Source organism: Salminus brasiliensis, chromosome 13 (genome assembly GCF_030463535.1).
Source record: "Salminus brasiliensis chromosome 13, fSalBra1.hap2, whole genome shotgun sequence".
NCBI classification, from domain to species: Eukaryota; Metazoa; Chordata; class Actinopteri; order Characiformes; family Bryconidae; genus Salminus; species Salminus brasiliensis.
The window spans coordinates 18,245,918-18,261,070 of record NC_132890.1 but is presented as its reverse complement, the minus strand read 5'-3'; the positions used below and the strand labels follow the sequence as shown (position 1 = coordinate 18,261,070).

The 15,153-nt window shown below is 36.3% G+C and overlaps 1 long non-coding RNA gene across 1 annotated transcript; it reads left to right on the top strand.

Moving 5' to 3' along the window:
* Positions 1–4: 4 nt before the first annotated feature.
* On the top strand, positions 5–14,919 carry LOC140574670 (uncharacterized). The gene is made up of 6 exons (XR_011980769.1): positions 5–19; positions 7,043–7,353; positions 8,816–8,876; positions 9,022–9,080; positions 12,099–12,150; positions 14,644–14,919. It is a non-coding gene; the product is annotated as an uncharacterized lncRNA (long non-coding RNA).
* The last annotated feature ends 234 nt before the right edge of the window (positions 14,920–15,153 follow it).

Here is a 15,153-nt window from a genome sequence, read left to right as displayed (position 1 = left end):
TCCTGCAGCTGGAGTAAATGTGAGTGGAGTGGAGTCACTGAACTATCCAGTTACACATATAAAGTAAAGTTAAAATTGTGGAGCAATGGTGTAACATTGTTTCTCCTTTCACATTTGCACACTAAACTGTCGGGTGGCTCTGTTGTCTGGTCTTCTGATAATAATGAGTCAAGTCAAGTAAGATTTATTTGTATAGTGCTTTTTACAACTGTTGTCGTCACAAATCAGCTTTACATAAATAGTGATTAATAAAGGACACAGACAAAGAACAAAATAACCTAAGACATGAGGGATCAAAGACCCCCAGTGAGCAAGCCAACGGCGAGGCTCTTCATATTATTACCACAAGATGGCGCTGTTTAGCTGAAATTCCATTCTTTCATTAATATATCCGAAGGACCTGTATGTTCCTGAAAGCTTTGTCAGACACAAACTGCTATGAGAATTTATAAGCAAATTAGAAATACATATTCTTCCCTGCTCAGTTTTTAAAAGTTAAGAGTTATTTTGCATCAAGTCCTTTCATGTAGATGACTAGAATCATATTTGTAAAAGAAATGTGTGAAAAACCTTTTAAAGGTTTAAATAGCCTTAACTTTATTAGCTGCAGCTGGATTTAATACTACATAAAGCAGACCTAAACAAAGACTTACATTTTACATTCTACTTTTTATTACAGTTTTACAGTGAATTGTAATGTGGAAATGCTTTATACGTCCTGACCTCAATCCGAACAACTTTGGGACAGCAAGCCAGAACAGCCAGGCCTTCTCATCCAACATCAGTGTCTGACGTCACAAATGCGCTTCTGGAAGAATGGTCAAAGATTCCCATAAACACACTCCTAAACCTTGTGGAAAGCCTTCCCAAAGGAGTTGAAGCTGTTCTAGCTGCAAAGGGTGGCCTGACATAAAATTAAACCCTATGGATTAAGAATGAGATGTCACTAAAGTTCACAAATGCGTGCGAATGCAGGCGAGCAAATACTTTTGGCAATATAGTGTAAATACAGTGCCAGTCAAAAGTTTCAATGTTTTTTCCCCTCTTTTTTCCCCTACATTGTAACCCCTACATTAAACTAACCAAAATACTCTGTGAAGCATTTAGGTGGGCTATTATCTAGCTATTATCTAGTGCTGTTAACTTGACTAGTGTATGTAAGTATTATTTCTTGCATCCAAGTATTAAAACTATTTCTTATATTTATAATCGTTAGTTTGTCCAATTACTTCTTTTTTCTTTTTTGTTAACCCCCTTTGAAATAAAGCCAAAAGTCCACATTTCATTCAAATCTTGATTGCTTCATTTCAGATCCTTTAAATTCTTTAAAATAAAGAAGTTACAAAGGTTTTTTGGGTGATGCCATAGAAAGCCCACTTTTGGTTTCATAAAGAATCATATTTGTAAAAGAAATGTGTGAAAAACCTTTTAAAGGTTTAAATAGCCTTAACCTTATTAGCTGCAGCTGGATTTAATACTACATAAAGCAGACCTAAACAAAGACTTACATTTTACATTCTACTTTTTATTACAGTTTTACATTGAATTGTAATGTGGAAATGCTTTATACGTTCTGGGAAAGTTCCTCACTACCTAGTGGACGCCAGAGGGCACTCTGCTATACCGGTAATAACAAAGAACCGGAACTAGTTTGGACTCTAAATGGCCGATTCCAAATCATGAATATGCAAATGTAATTAATGACTAAACAATGTAATGAATTGTGTAATCATCAAAAATGATAATAAGCTGAAATGTCTCGAGTGAATCTGTAAGGTTATGGTTCACTTAAAAATGACTCCAGCAGACAATTCGAAAAGACCAAGAAATTCAGACAAGAAGGGGTTAAAGACCAGTTAAGGCTTGAAAACGAGAGCCGGCGGCGGCTATTCTACACTGAACCACCCTCTAGTCTAACAGGACACGACTGTCACATTCAAATGCCTAACTAACATTGGATCTTTATCGTTTTGTGATCCTCTGTAGGCAGCACAGACAGATACGAGCTACCCGATTGCGCAAATGCTTGACACAAATCGGACAGTGGACGTTTGTACATACATTGTTTGTAAACTGTAAATTAAGGTGCATTATAGGTTTGTTGCAGTGCACTAAAGATTCGATGTGTGTGTGTGTGTGTGTGTGTGTGTGTGCACTATAAAATTATTGAATTCAAAGTTCCAATCACTTCAGTGGCCTTGGGTGTATAAACCCAAGAACCTAGGCATGCAGACTGCTACTACTAAATATTCCACAGTCAACTGTCAGTGGTATTATAACAAAGCGAAAGCGTTCGGGATATAATAACTCTGCCACAAAGTGGTAGGCCACATAAAATGACAGAGCCTGGACTTCCTCCAAACTTCATGTGGCCTTTAGATCAGCTCAAGAACAGTGCGTAGATGGCTTCATGGAATGGGTTTCCATGGCCGATCAGCTGCATCCAATGCTGCACAATTGTGTTGGACTCTAGAGCAGTGGAGTTCTCTTGAGTGGTGAATTATGCTTCTCTGCATGGTAAATCCGATGGACGAGTTTGGCGGGTTTGGCAGTACTTGTCTGATTGTGCTGTGCAAAGTTTGGTGGAGAGGGATTGTGGTGTGTTTGTCAGGAGTTGAGTTCGGTCCCTTAGTTCCAGTGAAAGAAACCCTTAATGCTTCAGCATACAAAGAAATTTTGGTCAGTTTCATGCTCCCAACTTTGCAGGAACAGTTTGGGGATAGCCTCTTTCTGTTCCAACATGACTGCACACCAGTGCACGAAGCAAGGCCCATAAAGACATGGATGAGGAAGTTTGGTGTAGAAGAACTTGACTGGCCTGAGTCCTGACCTCAATCCGATAGAACACCTTTGGGACAGCCAGCCAGAACAGCCAGGCCTTCTCATCCAACATCAGTGTCTGACGTCACAAATGCGCTTCTGGAAGAATGGTCAAAGATTCCCATAAACACACTCCTAAACCTTGTGGAAAGCCTTCCCAAAGGAGTTGAAGCTGTTCTAGCTTCAAAGGGTGGCCCGACATAAAATTAAACCCTATGGATTAAGAATGAGATGTCACTAAAGTTCACAAATGTTTGCGAATGCAGGCGAGCAAATACTTTTGGCAATATAGTGTATATACAGTGCCAGTCAAAAGTTTCAATGTGTTTTCCCCTCTTTTTTCCCCCCTACATTGTAACCCCTACATTAAACTAACCAAAATACTCTGTGAAGCATTTAGGTGGGCTATTATCTAGCTATTATCTAGTGCTGTTAACTTGCGATTTCTGAGGCTGGTAACTGATGAACGTATCCTGTGTAACAAAGGTTGGCCTCCTTTCCTGGGGTGGTCCTAATGAGAGTTATATCATAACGCTTGATGGTCTTTGTGATTGCCCTTGAGGATACTTTCAAAGTTCTTGACATTTTCGGATTGACTGAGCTTCATTGCTTAAAGTTATGATGGACTGTCGTTTTTCTTGTAGTTCTTGCCATAATATGGATAAGTACATGATTCAATAGGGCTGTTCACTGTATACCAACTCTACCTCTTCACAACACAACGATGGTCTCAAACACATTAAGAGGGCAAGAAATCCAAGTAATTAACTCTTGGCAAGTTTGTTTGTTAACTGAAAGCCATTCCAGGTGACTACCTCATAAAGCTGACTGAGAAAATATATATATATATATATTTGCTAAATAATTCCATATGTTTCTCCTAATAGTTTGGTAGTTTGGATAACTTTAGTATTAATCTACAATGCAGATTTTTTAAAATTATAAAACACCATCAAATTTAAGGTGTGTCCAAACTTTTGACTGGCACTGGATTTATATATTTTTAAAGGAGATGTGTTGCATCTCTCACCTCTGTATTTTTTACTGAGAATTCTTATTCTGTGCAAATCACTCCAAATCCTTACAGAGGTTCATTTCCCTATAAAACAAACCACCAACAAGCTACAGGAAACGCTGTAGTCAGGTGCTATGTCAGAAAAAAAGCCTTGTTTTAATGTTAAACAGACTTCTGTCCGCTTGCACACCTAACACACCTCTGTGTTCCAACAAAGCATGTGCTGCTTTGTGTGCCTGTAGATTCATGTAAGTACCTGTACAGAGCCCCAGTCACATGCTGTGGACATATTCCTGTCTGACTCGCCTACGTGGCAGGAATTTAGAAAAGAGGGGGGGGGGGGATCTTAGGAGTGATTTGGTTACTGTTGCTAAGATACCGGCTGTGTTATGCACACTGAGCTTTTCTTCTGTTCTCAAACCAGTTTCTATACACATTTCTATTCTACTTCTATACAGTGCTATATTTCTTTCAACAGTTGTCAGACATTTACATGCAGTTATCATAGATATGAATGTCATGGCATCATTAGCTTTCACTGATTTCTTAGAACTGTTTTCTAGAGCAGATTGAGTTACTTTTTTTCTTTAGTAGAAGGATGAAAAATCATTTTTAGACACCGTTTTTTGCTCTCACTTTTTCTGAAATCAACTCATACACATACAGCACACCTAATATTTTGTTAAATGTCCCTTCGCTCAATTAAACATAGTTTCCTGACTAAGTCCATATTTTTTCAATAGGGTTGGAATAGGAATTTTGAAAGGCCATTCTAAAAGCATAATCTTAGCCATAGCATAATCTTAGCTTCATCTATTCCACAACCACCATTTTATGTTTGGTTGAGGTGATTGTCCTGATTGGTCATTGGCCTTATATGGTTAGTGTGGTCAGCTGTAAACTTTAGAGTTGAGCTTGAAGGTGGCGATTTTGAAATGAGGGCTTCTTTCTTGGACGGCAGCCTATTAGCCAGTTGCAATGTAAAACCTGTAGACAGCGACACTGGTGTTCCAGCAGTTCCCAGTACATGGCAGATCTGTGTCTTCGTGGTGCGTGTTCCTTTCTCTCAGCAGTTTGGGTCTTCTTTCAGACCGTGGCAAAGTGGCTACACCTTCTACCTATACTTGGACTTCCAATACTTTAAACTAATGATCTTGGAATCTGCAGTTGTTCAGTCTACAGTCATCCTTTTCAGATCTGCACTGAGGTCCTTAAAATTGTCTATTGTACTTTGCATTGGTTAAATAAAAGAAAAATCAATTTTGTGTATACATATATAGTTACGTATATATATAATAAAAAGTATATATAATACGTATATATATAATAATATATATACGTATATATAACTATATATGTATACACAAAATTGATTTTTCTTTTAGCTTCACAAAAGCCACATTATAAATTAGACTTTTTATGCAAATCTGTGGATAGAGCCATTCACTGGAATATATATGTATGTATAGTCTAATTTATAATGTGGCTTTTGTGAAGGTTAAGTATAGACCTGCAAGTGCAAGTGTAAATTGTTTACTTTGTTGTACAAGCATAGCACTCTGTACCAAAAACAGCAATTAGACTGTTTATATTATATAATTATATATTATACATATATATTCATCATATTACAACATGTGTACAGATATCAGATTATCAGACAAATTATTATCTCTTGATCCTTAGACTTAACCTATGTGATGAAGACAGGCCTGTCTGTCTACTAACACTGTATAAGTGTTTTGTTTTTGCTTTTAATTTTGAGAGATAGGCACACCTACAATGAGAATGTTGTAGGACTGGTTGGACGCTCACAGGTGCAAAGGTTTACTGATTAGGGTATTAGTGCAAGCCTGACTGAGCTTCAAGTTAAAAGGAAGACTTTTTGGTGAGGAGCAAGTCTAATACTGTGTGTTCTGATGCGGTAAATGTCACAGGTTAGCTAAAACTGTATTGTTTGCTGCAGCTCAAAGTTAGACTTGGAAATATTGTTTGCTCATGTGGAATGGGCCTCAGTAAATAAAAAGGGCACTAAGGTCTACCTGGAGTTATCTCCTGTGTAGTGAACTCGTGCTCTGTACTGCTCAATGCCTTATTCACTTCGACAACCTTTTTACAGTTCAAACTAACAATTAATTAACTGCTGTAAATGATTCAGTAGCTTTTATGACACTGTTGTTCAAGGGTACTTAGGTACATATATGTCTTTTTGTGCTTAAAATTAAATGAGGATATCTTGGGTGATAAAAAGGAGTAACCATCTGTTGGTCTTCAGTTAAAATGAAACTGTTCAGCTTTATTTTACAGAAGGTGTTTGGAGCTCATCTTTAAGATAATATCAACAGTCCAACTCTTCATTGCACAAGTGGATCAAATATTTGGAATTGCTTGAAACTGTGCCATGTTCCTTAACCCCCTTTGTTCCCTATTAATAAAATAATGGAGCTAATTCCAATCTTGACACATTTCCTGAATGACCATGGTCTATGTATTTCTTTAATTATATATGGATGACAGTATTTCTGGGATTTATTTTATTTTAAACCTTTTGCGGTCAGCTGATAAATTTGAATTTACCATTGGATAATAATGATTATAATTAGATTTTGTACAATCTGATGAATGTGCGTATAGGAGGGCTGTGGAGAGCAATACATTTGGTTTTCATTGTGTTGTTTATTTTGTTTTGTTTTTTAAACCTGTGGATAAGACATTTTCTAGGCTAGGAGGCAAAAGGCCACATTTAACACAGTACTACAATATGCCCCTTTAAAAGATATCTATATGTTCTGTTTTGAGCTATAAGAACAAATTTGACAGCCTTTCCAGTTAATTTCCTCTGATTTACCACACCACAAACGTGCTAAACCAATTCACAAAATGGTTTGGCCTTACAGTAGATGGATACTGAGTGGCATTCACCATATTTTCTCCTCCAACACCCAGCTTGCTGATTAGAGACGATCTTTGTTGCATACTTATCTTGTAGAGTACTACATATTCACCTTTAATTACTACTAGACAAATGCTGTTTATAAAGTAGATTGTAAACTCAAGGTTTATGTAGCTGCTCTCCTATTACTAGAAATATGTAGTGAGCTTTCTTGTTTGTTTGAAATGTTGCTTATATTGTTTGAATGGAGAGTGAGGCATTGACATGGTCTGAAAGTAAGAACAGATCTTTTTGCATGTGTTACTCTCCTCTAGCTCATCACAGGTTCTCGCAGCTGACAACCAAGTGCCAAAATGGACGACCTGCTTCTTCTACCCAGAATGCTAGAGGTAGAGGAAGTTGTGTGTGCTTACGCCAGAGAGCTGGGGCAGCCCACCTCTGCAAGCAGAGCTTAGGCGGGGAGAAGCAGGCAGACAGCGAAGAGAGGAGGCAGCAACAGCGGCGGCAGCGGGCAGCACACACGGCAGCGAGGCGCCGCCACTCTGAGAAGAAACTCCAAAACTCATCGAAAAGCAACATGTCTTCCCCTGCAGATGAAAAGAATGAGCTTCTCTTTCGGATCTTGGTAAGATTTTCCTTCCGACAGAGTCGTAACACCGCGAACAGCCTTGTTTAAAAGAGCTTCCAATATGGTGGAAAACGGAGAAGGTTGGAAGGGGTGTTGTGAAAATGGCCATGATGGGGCCAGCGCCAAAGAAGGAAGACGGGTTTCTCTCGGTAAAACTGGACAATATCGACACGATTATGGCGTGAGGTTTTAGAGAAAAGTATTGTTTTGGGATTAGGAAAACATAAGCGTTTCAGAAAACGAAAACGACCGAAGGAAAGTATGTTTTTAACTGACTACGCATTTTAAATTGTGCTTTGTCCTTGAAAGGACAAACGTCCTTGCCAAAACTGAATACGGAAAAAATGAAGTAAAATTAAAAATCCAAGTTAGAAATGCAAACTGATCCGCGCCATTTCCAATATGAACATTTGGAGTGATATTCTGTTGCTTTGTACGTTTATTTTGTGAAGAACGTATTTACATTTATTTTTTATTTATTTCCAATGTACTAATTAGTGCAAGGTTTGCTTTTTCTACCTTGAAATGTCGTTTATTTCTGACCATCTGTGAAGAACATTGTCAGTCTGTAAATTCTTTGTAAGATTTAGAAACAATGTATTTTCTATTTATTTGTTCTTTCACCCCATTGTTTGCATAAAATTAAACATTTATTATGTTTTTACTTTGATGTTTTCTTTTCAAGTTGAGAATGTTCAGACTTTGTGAACAGTTCAATTTGTTGTCCTTTTAACATTTATGCAGTATTTTCAATGTAAAATAATAGGGTGTTGGCTTTTAACCCTTTGTGGTGCAGAAAACCACCATCATTCTTCCTTTATTTTAGAAATATATTTTCACTTTGTCTTTTTGTCTGTATATTAGTGCTGTGAAGATGTTAATTTTCACTTGATTTCATAAAGTCTAGATTGTTAAAAGCCAAAAAAACAATGAAAATTATTGGAAATGTTAATATACATATTTCACTCGTCAAGTTCAAACTGGTTTTCCTTGCCCACAGGAAACTGCATGTAATTTTTTTTAATAGTCTCCAGTTACATGGAGAGCATTATTTGGTTTCTTAATGTGTATTTAAAATTCTACAACCTAGGGACAGCATTCTCGGGAGATTTGTGAATAAAGTGTTCATGGAAGTTGTAGTCTATTCTGGGTTGTGTTAACATCACTATATAAACATATGCATATACAATTTGGGGGGAAAAAAGAATATTGATTCCTCCCCCCATGGTTTCTTATTTTGAGATTTGACCTCATATTAGTAATGAAATGTATTTGTACTTTGCTTGCTTCATTAATTTTACTTAGTTAAAACGCTTAAATCTTTCTCTGAGCAGTTGAGATTTACGTGTTTAAGAAATATAAAATGTAAATTAAGTAAACATCTAATTTATTACCCTATTAACAAATAACCTTTTACTTTCTAAGAATATTGTAAACTAATTTAAAATAATCTTTACAGGCATTGGAACAACTGGACAAAACATGATGGAAGGGTGTTCTCCATATAGGGACAACGTAAGGTGGGTTTTATTGCTTTTTTTTTTTTTTTCCTCTCTTTGTTTTAGTTGTGTAATTTGACGTTTTCGTTTTTGTAACCACTAGGGTGTGCTGTAAATTAGAAAATGTCAGATATTTTAGTAATACTCAATTTCCTTTTGTCTTCAGAGGTACCTAGTCTATGTAATGGCTGAAATGGATGAAGAGAAGGAAGGGGAAGAATGCCTGTAAGTATTTTCCTTAATAGGAATAAGTAGACATTTTCACAGGAAAGCTGAAGTTGGCTTTTATTGGTTCCTAGCTGGGATACTGCTGTAATTTAGCTATGTATTGTTTGAATAAAAGTTTGAATAAACATATGGTTTAAGATAAAGAGCTATAGCGCAGTACCATAGTATTAAAGGTAACTGCATCCATTTGGGATACAGCAGTAGGCACGTTAAGTAGAATAGAAATAATGATGTAGTAGAGAACGAAATAATGTGTTTCTTTTTGAGCATTGAAGTAAATGTAATTCGCTAATAGGATTTTGGTAGCTAGTCACTAGCTACTGTATTTGTTAACATCTGCAATGGGTGGGGTCAACTTGTAGCTTGTAATTTTTTTTGTTTGTACTGAATGCTATATTGTATTAATATATAATTGTATAAAGTAATTATAAGTTGTCTCTGTGTACAACAGTAATACGGAAATGCAAAATATTGTTGGTTTTCTGGTTTAGCAATATTTTTGAAAGACAACTTTTCAGAGTAAGACATTGAAAAACTGCATATTAACAATCCACTAAAACCTGAAGTAATTAACTTGTGTAACTAAATTATAAATATTTCCCACATCAAGTACAGCATTGTGATGTGACATGGGGTTACAGCGTTAGTCAATTGTAGGAGTTTTAAAGTGGCTTTTAGGCATTGTTTATAGTAACCATACTAAACTTGGAACGTGAATCTTAAATGTACTGACTCAAACAACACAGTAGTTGTGACTGGCGTTTATCTAGCTAACTGGTGGAACTAATAGCTTGCGTATAATGACAAAGTTTAACTTTAATTCTTCTAATGTTAAAAATTGATATCTTTGCATAGCTAAAATGAAGCCATGAATTACCACTGTCCCAGGAACTGGCCATCAAATAGTGATTTGACTGGTTTTGAATAGTCAAACAACAAAGTCCATAAATATAATGGAGGTGTGTGTGACCAAAGTATTAAGACACCTATACATTACATCTACAGGAGCTTTTATGATCTCCCATTGTGAATCCACAGGCATTAATTTGGAGAAGGTCCCCTCAAGGGCATTTGAGAAGTCTGACACTGATGTTGGACGATAGGGCCTGGCTTGCAGTCTCTGTTCTAGTTCATCCCAAAGATGTATAATAGGGTTGACGTCGGGGCTCTTTGCTGATCACTCATGTTCTTCTCCACAAACTCCAAACCAACTATTTCTTTATGGACCACTGTCACATGGGGCACATTCATGCTGGAACAGAAATGGGCCTTCCCCAAACTGTTTCCATACAGCTATCCAAAATGTCTTCCATCAGACTTTGCAGTTGGCAAAGTGCAGTCAACCAGGTAATGTTCTCCTGGCGTTTGGGGAAACACAGACTTTAGCCAGAGACCTAGAGTCCTTGCTCCATGGAACACATCTTTTGGTGCTCCAGAGTCCCGTGGTGGTGTGCTTTACACCACTCCACCTGACACTTGGCATTTGCTTGATGAAATTTGGCTTGCATGCTGATACTGTGGTATAGCACCCCATGTCATGAAGCCCCCCATGTCATGAAGCCCCCAGCCCACAGAGATTGTCAGAGGAGGTTTGAAACTCTGCAGTCCAACTCAACAGAGAGGTGACTTTCATGCTCTGTTCCCCAGCACTCGGTGTACCCCGGTCTGTGGTCCCTAAATGCTTGCATTTTTCATATATACCACTCACTGTTGATTGTAGAGTATCAAGGAGGGCAGGGTTTTGTTTTTTTAAGGGATGCACAATGTTTTAGCGTAGCCATTGCAACAAGCACATGCACAATAGTTGTATCACAGGATGTTCTATGTCACAAGGCAAATTTTAATTGAAACACTACTGCTACAACTTTATTTGCTGTTTGATATCTTCCAATGGCAGATAATGGGTACACAGAGAGGGCATTATTAATATCATTATGTAGGATCATTAATTCCTGGTAAAATCTAGTGAATTATATATTGCGGAGTCCTTTACTAACCACTGCAGACAATATTGTGTTCTGCAAAATATAATTTTAAGATTTTAAATATTTAAAATAAAATAACTAAAGAGCAACAGTGATCCAATGATTTTTTTTTTTCCCCCATCATTTGATTTTCACAATTACTGAATCAAGTGATCAATTATCAAATCATTATTTTACATAGGCTGTTGGGATACCATGTGATAAAGTAGTGGTTGGGACCACGTGGGACTGTGTATTGTCACATGGTCCACCATAACATCGGGACAATTAGACCTTGCACAATTAAAAGTAATTATTACATAACATGGATACCACTGCACAATTTAGACACTCATAGATGCATACACGTGGGTGGTTAGTCAAATGATCTGAACTGACAATTTGTAGATCAATTACTGTTTCACTTAACAATCTTGGGCACCCAGTAAATTGTACTGACTGTAGTAAAATGTGCTAAGCAGATCATTTTGAATTAGAATTTAAAGTAAAAAACAATGTGTAACTTGGACAAGTGTCCATTGTTAAAGTTCTTTTTGTATTTACATTTTGTAAATTTGCATAGTACTTTCAGTTCTGCAGGTAAATGTAAATAAATTAAAGCTAGCTCCTGATTGGCATTGTACAGCTAATGAGTTTTCTCTAATAGAACAAAGATTGAATTATCAGTAAAGCTGTAACTATCTTTTGAATGTGTTTTTCAATCTAACCAACGTGTATCGTATTTACTATAGTATAGTTTGGTATAAAATTATGATGATCATATCGATCATGTTTCATTTGAAAATAATCCATAGTACGGAAGGAATATTTTGTCAACTGGTTTGCTCCAGTGATGCAGTATAGGTGGCGTTACCACCTTTTCAATTCAGAATGCTCATATGTACAATGGTACATAAAATGGTAATCTCAGGACCCCTGCTCTTCTCCGAAATCTTGCTTGAAACTGTGGCTTATATAAATAGGATGTATTAACAGTTCTGGTTGCTTTCCTTTCAAACTAATGTCTTGTTTTTTTTTCTTCTGCAATCAGAAGAGGTCTGCTTGAGGACACCATGCTCTTACTAAGAAAAGAAGGCAACTTGGTAAGTACACAATTAATTATTTTTTTTGGGTCCTTAAGACATGCCACCTCATATGTCTGTCATTGTACCACAGTGGAGCATGTGTAACTGTCCCTACCTTAGGAGTGTAGTGTGAGTCAAAAGGTTGACGCACATTCTCTGTTGGCCTTATTTATAAAAAAAAAAAAAAAAAAAAACTAATAAAAACCAAACAGTTTTTTTTTTTTTGTTTTTTTGTTTTTTTGTTTTTTTTTTTTCTTCAGTGACAGTCAGAAATGGAAAGAAATACTACTAGATTGTTATTTAATGTTATTTTTTTGCTATAATTTTCCTGATTGAGTGATTTTCCTCTTGCATAATAATCAACATTTTTCTATGTAATCTAACAACCACATACATTTCCATTAGTGAGGGTGTACTAGCTTTGTGGTTTCCTTATTGTGCACTGTCCTAGCTCATGAAATTGATCCAATTTCACATAGAAACCTCATGGGAGGTAAATGACGTCTCTAAACATGGAGACCTCTGCTTTGTAACCATGTTCATATCTTCGTCCTGAGATGACAAGATTTTCATTTAGCTGTTGATTTTTTGTTCTGAGATAGATTACTGCCACTTCTTCTGTTATGTTTACAATACACATTAAAAAAACTAGACTGACGTGAGTGACATTGTTCTTTCAGCGTTCTGTGGTATTTGTACCTTCTTTACTTACTGATTGCCATAAATGCATTATCCTAAAAATGCTAGAGATACTGTTAATTAGTAGATAATTAGAACTTTTCAGCAAACGTGTTAAAACATTGCAGTGTTCACAACAAATTCATTATGTTCATGGAAGGAAAAAAAATACATTTAAGGCATTTAGCAGATGCTCTTATCCAGAGCGACCTACACATGTTCTTCAGTGTTTACTAAAAACAAAAAACCCTTTGCTAGTTTGTATCTGCTAGGACCCACAAGATGCCTCTAAGTTTAGACGCTACTAACTACAGAAGTCTGTATGGATACCACAATACTCTACTCTTGGAAGAGTCTTCAGTCAATGTTTGAAGACCGTGAGTGTCTTTGCTGTTGGGGCAGTTTGGCATTTAGCATTTGTCAAAGTATCACTTCAGGTATCACATCCACCCTCCAGTGAATGAAACTTCTGAATTTTATTAAAAAACATGGATTTTATAGGTCCCTGTTCAAACAACCCTCCAAATCCACTTTGAATTAATTCATCTCACATATAGCAGTAATACCATTATGCTTGTGTCTGATCAAGATCAGGTTTTTTATACCTATGATTAAGATTATGCATACTTTTATACACTGGTACATTATATAAGTAATTATTCAAATAGGGAGAATGCTATTAAGAAAAAATAGGTGAATTTCAGAGTTTGCTTAAATATTGATGTTTTACCTACTAATTCAAAGCTATTTTAAAGGACCAAAATGTGCACCATGACCTGGAAGTTAATCGCTGTAGTTTCCAATTAGACGTTCAATCAAGATCGCAGCCTTGGTGTAGGACAAATTAAACATTTTAGACCCGTTCACTTGATAACTACTATTTAGTATGTAGTGTTTACCATATATAGTGAACTGGCTGCATAACAACCAAAAGGTTTGTTGTTGGAGATTTTAATGACTCTACAACATGACTAATACACAAAGTAGTACACTGTTGGCACTGTTAAGGTAGCGCAACTCCTCAGTAACTTTAATCAAATTCCACTAAACATTCACAACTTGGATAGACACATCCATGAAACGTTTATTAATCCAGCCACCAAATATTATTATTATGTAATTAAATATTTTATACTACAACATAATGATACTAGCATTAATGAACAGAAAACGTTCACTCTTCAAAGTTTGACTATATTTTTTTCCGGACAAGAAACCTAAAGTTTAGAAAATGGCAAATGTTAACATTACGCAAAGTGCAATGACAGACATATGATTGTTCAAAATGTGCATGTTTTTTGTGGCGTGATTGTAATTCGTTCGTTTTCTCAAGTAGTGCTTACTTTCAAGCTGCATTGAGTGCTTTAGTCATAGGTAAGAAATGTTTTGTGGGTTGCCATAAATTGTAATTGCATCGAGATTTTAGTTAATAGTACACTGGAACACGATGAGAGAGCATTTGCTTTTATTTTGTTCCTTGAAAGTCAGATGGTCAGTCTGAATTGTGGTAGCATTTTGTTAGTCACATGGATGTGAAACTGTTGTGTATGCTTTTGTGTATTAATTTATTGGCGTTGCTGTACCAAAAATAAATATTTAAGCTACCTTACTTCCAGTTGACTTTCTTGCTTTTCAAGCACCCTTGATGAAGCTAGCTATCCCCAAGTGCCCTAATTTGGAATGCCTTGTGAAGTTTCGGTTCAGACCACATTTGTGCACATTAAGTAGTGTTATGATGCCAGTGCATACATACGTTTTATAGAAAGCTGTTGTATTTTGGTCCGTGCACATGAGGTTTACATGTTTTCCCTTCTCCTTTTTGATTTCATTAAGACCCCCCTACTGGACAGTCGAATGGACACACAGCTTTATCAGGAAGATGGCGCCTCTGATTTTGCTATTGGAATTGCAAAGAAACCTTTATTTGCAATTTTGCATGCTATGGTGCAGCTGTTTTTTGATGGGACAAGTGTGTTTAAATTCTTTTACAAGTGTTTAATGGTGTTTTGTTACAATTGTTTACACAATGAATATGTGCATGTATCATTCAAATTTGATTTTTATTTTTTTTAAACACTTAACTAAATAAAACCTTTAGTTTTTCAACAATTCCGACTTGCTCTCATTTGGTTGGGTAAATACTGAAGCTTTTCTTGTTTGCAAAAGTCTCAACGTTCAACCTGTTTTTCAATTTTTAAACTCCATACAGTTCATCTGGTTAACATTTTTGCACGAGTTGTTGATTTTGTATGTTGAGTTTGGTAGGTTCACGGTCATGCTTGTCCCAATATTGGGCACAATTAAATTGTAAAACGCTTTGATTCTTGCTCTGAAGTTAAAATG